This window comes from Notolepis coatsorum (genome assembly GCF_963971535.1).
Source record: "Notolepis coatsorum genome assembly, chromosome: 1".
Lineage (NCBI taxonomy): Eukaryota > Metazoa > Chordata > Actinopteri > Aulopiformes > Paralepididae > Notolepis > Notolepis coatsorum.
Window position 1 is genome coordinate 307042426 of NC_140165.1, and position 7370 is coordinate 307049795.

Below are 7370 nucleotides of genomic sequence, written 5' to 3' on the forward strand. Positions count from 1 at the left end.
GTGTTGTGGTGGACAATTGTTAATATTTGGCCATTTTCTTTTGGCTGTACATAATTTAATAGTGGCATAACCGTGTCAAACGAGGCTTTCCTCATCGACTCCAATGAAGCGGTGATTGCAGGATCAGCAAATATCTGTCTCTCATTGAAGTCGATGATGTGAAGTCCTTGCAGTGAAGTCGTTCTACTCAGAGCAACGTAGGCCATGCCTGGTGCAAAGATACGTTTCAAAGAAACCACGGCAGATTGTGTCGTCATGCCTTGGACTTTATGAACGGTGCATGCGTAAGCCAGCTTGATGGGGAACTGCCTGCGAGTCACTTTCTTGAATTTCAGCCTTTCCTCTGCCCTCTCGATGTAGACCAAGTTGTCACCACGACCAGATGTCCTTTGGCGGCATCTCTGTCCTGTATCTGCATTGTCCAGCACAAGCCCAAGCATGGTCACCTCAGTAGCACCGTTGGCCGTCTGGGTGACTATTCGACCAATCGTGCCAAATGTTCCATTGACTAGCCCATCTTCAACGTCGACGTTCCGCATGATCATGACACAGGCACCCTCGGCAACTTGAAGTATGTCTAGCAGATCGCTTTTATCTCCCTTACGCGGCCTTTCTAGTCTGTCCATCTCACCCGTCATTGGATCTCTCGTGTAATCCTGTGCATCTATCTGGGTGATGTGGGAATGGAGAGCAGACAAAGTAGCGGCATTGTGCTTGGCAACCTCTTTGTTGGTTGCAAAGATGTGCATGACATCCTTAGGGCAATGGGCGGGGTTACGCACAGCCCGAACAAGCAGAGCTTTGTCCATGTGGCTTATCGGATGCGTCTTTTCCCTGACTCTGATTCTGTTCAGAAGCTCCGCAAATGGAAGGTCGTCTCTCTGTCGCATGATCTCGGTCAACGTGATCATCTCAAAGTGGCATTGCCAGAGGTCGATCGTGGCCTCCTCAAGTACGCAGAGCGGTTTGTTTTTCCCCAATGGGGGGAGCTGATAGAAATCGCCCAGCGCTATTACACACATGCCACCGAACGGTTTCTTATTGCCTTTGATTTGTTGCAGTCTCCAGTCGACGTAGGCAAACAGTTGCTTGGAAATCATTGAAACCTCATCGATGATGATGATCTCTGCATCCGACAGCTTTCCCCGCAGCACATCCAAGGTATTTCCTAGTCCTTGGTAGGGTGGCTGTAGGCTTCTTGGCAACTTCAAGAGCGAATGCAAAGTGTTACCAGAGATGTTGAAAGCTGCCGTGCCTGTAAATGCAGCCAGTATAACGGTTGGCATGGATATGTCATCATCATACAGTCTGGGGAGTTGCCGGAGTATCCTTGTTGCCTCACCGTGGATGCACTTTATGAGGTGGGATTTCCCAGTGCCAGCACCACCGGTGACAAAGTAGAAGAACTGTTGGGGGGTTTGCTCATGTTGTTGCACGCGGTCAATACACCAATCGCGAACAGAGTAAAAGATGGATGCTTGTGCCCGGTTGAGGTTCTGACACATTGTGCGCAGAAAATCGGGGCTCATCTGGGGAGCGTCCATGACTGGAATAACTCCACCAATGTACGCCGGTACATCATCTTGTTCCTCCTCATGCAGCTGAGCGTCACTTCGCTCAGCCATGCATTCCAACTGGACCACCTCACTCTCGGGGTCAAATCTGCCCCATGCATCCTCGATAGGACCATCCTTGATGAACTTGTCCATAGCTTTCTCCATCACTTTACTGTGTTTCTCAAACTTCTCTCTGTTGAGTTTAACAAATTCTGAGACTTTGACCATGTCGTGGATCCCGGGTATCGTCACCCAGGCCTGGTCGTGAAACGCTTTGTGTGTGGGTAAAAGGTCGGTTTTCAGTTTGGACACGTCACGATGGGGGAGGTACAGTTTAAGCCAATTGCCGTAGAATTTCTCTGGCTCCTTCTTCTGAGAAAAGTGACCGTATCTGATAATTGCAGGTTTCCCCCTTGTGCGTTTCTGAATGATGCCCATGTCGTTTAACAGCCTATGGCAATTTCCGCTGGTCCCCTGCTCACGGTAGAGCACTCTGTAGTGGGATGTGAAAATGGCAAGGCACATGGGTTCAAACTCCAGTGTTCGTGGTCTGGCTCTGTATCTGTCGGGAATACCCGTCATCCATACGTTCTCGTCATCCTCTGGTCTGTACTGAAGCTGGCTGAGCGGGAGACTCATTTTCAGTCCATTCTCATCAGTTTGTAGGAACAAAACCTGACGTGAGCATTTTCTCATTTTCAAACTGCACGTACGGGCCACAGCCTCCTGAGCGCTGACCTCTCTGTGTTTTGAGTAGGCTTGAAGGATTTGCTTCATTTCCTCTCGTTCAGGCACACTCTCTGGGCTGAGCTCACGGATGATTTTCGCCAGGTATTCGCTCATCTCGTGCTCCGGTTTGGTGATGTAGCTGAGCATGTACTGAATGAGCGCAAACTCGTCGAGAACGTACTGGATGTCCATGTTGGCGTTCCAGGCCGTCAACAAATATGGATTATAGTTATTCACCCAGCAGTCCTTGACATCACGCTTCATTACCATGACACTGGCATTTGTCATTTCCTGGACACATTTGGTGTACTCCGCATAAGTCAACTTGCACTGCGTCAGTAGCTGTGTCAGGTTGTCCACTTGCGCGCTGGAGTCGTTCAGTAAAGCCCACACTGGTTGGAGTTTACGTTTGGCTGCTTGCGCATCCATTGTCTGTAGTTTGCTGCTGACCTTTGCACGCTTACGTTTTTTGCTCGTACCTTCACCCGCGTTGCTCGTACCTTCACCCGCGTTGCTCGTACCTTCACCCGCGTTGCTCGTACCTTCACCCGCGTTGCTCGTACCTTCACCCTCATCGACGCCATATGATGCCGACGGATAGGTTATGAACGACATTGGCATTGGTGGTTTTGGAAATCCAAATCTGCATGCTTTCTTACCTTTCTTGCAGCTCTTGGAATGGTTTCTGCTGTGCATTTGAAGCTCTGTGACACTCTTGTGAAGCAACGGTTCCTTGTCCTTGTCAGGCAACTGGCATGAGATGTAGCGGTCCACAAACTCGCATAGTTTGGCGTCATCGGTGACGCCAAACTCTGGGGCATTTTCTACCCAACAGAGCATGTGTATGTGAGGGCTCCCTCTGGCCTGGAATTCTACCCGGTAAAAGTAATCCACAACCACACCAATTGGATGAGCCGGAGACAGCAGCAGCTCTCTCATCAGAGCATCCACCCGCTTGTCAAACATGCGCATGGTCGTCACCGGGTTGCTTCTGAGAATGTCACATTTTTGGGCCCAGTCCAGCTCATCGAAATTAACCCGTTGACCTTCTTGGGATTTTATCGCATTGACAACTTCTGGCCAACGGAATTCTGCGGCCGAGAAGGTCAGAAAAAAGGTAGGCGTCCCCAGTTGTCTGACCATGGCAAACAGATCCTTCATCGTTTTCGACCAGTAAGCTGGAGTCCCTCTCAGCGGTTGCATGAATCGGGTTGCATCTCTGTTTTTCACCAGCCTCTCGACCTCCACCTTGTCCTGTAACATCTTGTTGCATATTTTGCGTCCATCTCGGCTAAAGGGTTTGCCTTTCCTCAACTGGATGGACATGCTGTTTGTGGCCAACTGTGTCTCGGTGACAAACTGGGCAAAGAATAGGTAGCTCTGGTCTCTCGCAAAACGATTATCGACACAGAAAAGCCTTGCGTTGAAATACATGCTTGGAGACAGCCGCACTGCTCTTTCAGCATCCAATGTATTTTCTCCGGTAGGAAACTGGACAGGGAAAGCCATTGCTTCAAGTCTGGGGACCTTGAAGAAGCCGACGGGCTTGTTTCCTTGTGCGGGGGCAATGCTAAATATGCCATCACCATACGTCAGCGTCTCTTGTCCCATGTCTAGAGGTTGCAAGCAACTATCTAGGCCTAGTCCAGGTCTGAGTGCCTCTTTCTCATTCTCTGCATTGGGTGGTTGCTGCTTTTCAACACAGTCTTGTATCTCCATCATTTCTGGCTCATCACAGCTGTCAAACTCCGTGTCTGCTTGCATCTCAAGCATTTCCGAGTCATCACAGCTGTCAAACTCCATGTCTGATTCAAATGTCACTTGCATGAAGTCAAACTGCATACTGTCAAACGTGTCAGTATAGTTGTGCAGCGAGAAATTCAGCGTGTAAATCTTGTCGAACAGATCATCCAACTGTGTGAATGTCATCATTACAGCCTTTCCATTAGGCTCAGATAGCCCGTCAGCATTTCTGCTATGAGAGTCAAACAATCCATACCTCCCAGACTGGTCTCTAAACACGGCAATGGTGTATGGTGATATAGTGAGCAGAGCATGGCTCACATCTGCAGACAGACACTGAAGTCTTGTGTGAAGATTCAAAAACCAGTCCTCTATGCCAGACCTTCCCTGGTCTTTCATATATCCCATTTGCACAGTGGATCTATGCACACTGTACGCATGGTGCTCAGTCTCGATGGCGAGTGGCGTTTCTTCCATGTGTAAATGGTAGAGGCCACGGGCACGACCTTGATCCCTCAGCGCTTTGAGGGTTTTTTTGTACACACTGTGTCCCTTATCTAGTATTTTATTAAGATCAGCCTCCTTCAAGTCACAGCCCTCATTCTGGTGTTCATTCGCGTATGCTAGAAAACTCAGTGCCATACAGGCACACTGTTTATTCCGGAACTCACCGTCATATCGGTCATCAGCTTGGCTATAGGACGCCTGCACGGAGATCACAGGCGGTGGTGGGATGCGTGCTTCCTGCTGCACAGTGTCCTTTTCCAAAACCTCTAAGACCTGTTGAACCTCACACTGCATTTCTGGCAGATCACAGCTGTCAAACTCTGTGTCTGCTTGCATCTCAAGCATTTCCGAGTCATCACAGCTGTCAAACTCCGTGTCTGGTCGATTTATTGGTGCATCAGTGGGTGGGTCTTGTAGCAGGTCTTCAATAATTTCTGTAAACATGTCAGCATCATCTCTGATCGACACCTCTCTATAGTCTGGGTGTGCCTCAATCAATTTGGACAGGCCTGCAACTACATGTCTCATATTGACCGTGTGAAAGTTCTGATAGCCTTTGTAAATAAGACGTCGCTTCAGCTTCACTCTATACAAGTGGGATGAGCTGGGCAGTCTCGGTAGGGTGTTGACTGTGGTTTCCACCTCAGATGGCACGCACACTACAGCTCCATGTACAGCTTTCTGTTGACCTTTTGGAAGTGTGACAATCTTGGCAAAGGGCAGAACTTTGGCCAAAAGTTGTCTTTCCAGCACATTCAAATTGCAGAGCTCTGGGGGAATGGGTGCCAACTCCATTTTGTTTGCCACAGCTATGGACGAAGGTCTTCCTCTCTTTAAATGCAAATCACACGTCGGACAAATCCACTCAACTCTCCTTTCCTCAGGCACAGTGCATTGCTCAGGGCCTCCACACTGACCACCACACACATGAACAAATTTTCCTGTCAAACAGGCAGTAACCACATGTGGATTGTTCTTGTAATTAGTTCGCCGGCAAACCTTCACCTGATTGGGGAAAAGAGCACGGTGACACACTGTACATATAAAAGTTGGCCCCGCTTTAATGTGCTCCTGGAAAGTGGCCATTGCCATCTGAAGTAGCCAATTTCCTTCATCGATTTTGTTTAAAAGCTGGAATCTTTGGACTTTTTTGTATTTGCCTCTTATTTTCAATGAACAGCGCAGATTATGGGCCATTCTGAAATGCAAATCTGTTCTGTATCTCATGCGAAAATATCGCTTCCTATTGGCCCTGTAAATGGCATCAAACTGGTACCTTTGCACCATCACCTGCTTCTGCTTCTGCCGAAATTGTTGATCATGCTTGTACCTTTGCACCATCACCTGCTTCTGCTTCTGCCGAAATTGTTGATCATGCTTGTACTTCTGCTCCTGCACCTGCTTCATCACCTGCTTCTGCTTCTGCCGAAATTGTTGATCATGCTTGTACTTCTGCTCCTGCACCTGCTTCATTGTCTGCTTCTGCTTCTGCCTATATTTTTCATTATTTCGGTACTTCTCGATTATGGTTTGCTGCTTCCTCTTCCTGAACTCTTTATCCGTTTCATATCTCTGCCTCCGAGATATTTTCTTTTTGGGAGCTTCAGACAGTTGTGAGCTTTTTTTTTGATTCCTAATTGCTCTTTGTCGCTGTCTTTTGCTTAATTTATTAGACATCTGTGGAGCCTCTTCCGTTACATTTGTGGATGGTGCATTGACTGACAGCACACACCGTGTGCTGATTGGGAGTCCAAATTCAGTTTTGGCTCCAACAGTCACCGTCACAGGCCTTTTGTCATGCAGATCCGCTTCAGACAGTTGTGAGCTTTTTCTTTGATTCCTAATTGCTCTTTGTCGCTGTCTTTTGTTTAATTTACTAGACATCTGTGGAGCCTCTTCCGTTACATTTGTGGATGGTGCATTGACTGTGCTGATTGGGAGTCCAAATTCAGTTTTGGCTCCGACAGTCACCGTCACAGGCCTTTTGTCATGCAGATCCGGTTGCACTTGTGGCACTTGAGGCAAATGGTCTGACGGAGTCTTTGTAGGTACAAATGTCACTTGCATGAAGTCAAACTGCATACTGTCAAACATGTCAGTATAGTTGTGCAGCGAGAAATTCAGCGTGTAAATCTTGTCGAACAGATCATCCAACTGTGTGAATGTCATCATTACAGCCTTTCCATTAGGCTCAGATAGCCCGTCAGCATTTCTGCTATGAGAGTCAAACAATCCATACCTCCCAGACTGGTCTCTAAACACGGCAATGGTGTATGGTGATATAGTGAGCAGAGCATGGCTCACATCTGCAGACAGACACTGAAGTCTTGTGTGAAGATTCAAAAACCAGTCCTCTATGCCAGACCTTCCCTGGTCTTTCATATATCCCATTTGCACAGTGGATCTATGCACACTGTACGCATGGTGCTCAGTCTCGATGGCGAGTGGCGTTTCTTCCATGTGTAAATGGTAGAGGCCACGGGCACGACCTTGATCCCTCAGCGCTTTGAGGGTTTTTTTGTACACACTGTGTCCCTTATCTAGTATTTTATTAAGATCAGCCTCCTTCAAGTCACAGCCCTCATTCTGGTGTTCATTCACGTATGCTAGAAAAGTCAGTGCCATACAGGCACACTGTTGATTCCGGAACTCACCGTCATATCGGTCATCAGCTTGACTATAGGACGCCTGCACGGAGATCACAGGCGGTGGTGGGATGCGTGCTTCCTGCTGCACAGTGTCCTTTTCCAAAACCTCTAAGACCTGTTGAACCTCACACTGTACTTCCTGCTGAGCTGTGCAAACCACAGGTAGACTACATAGCTTGCTGTCACT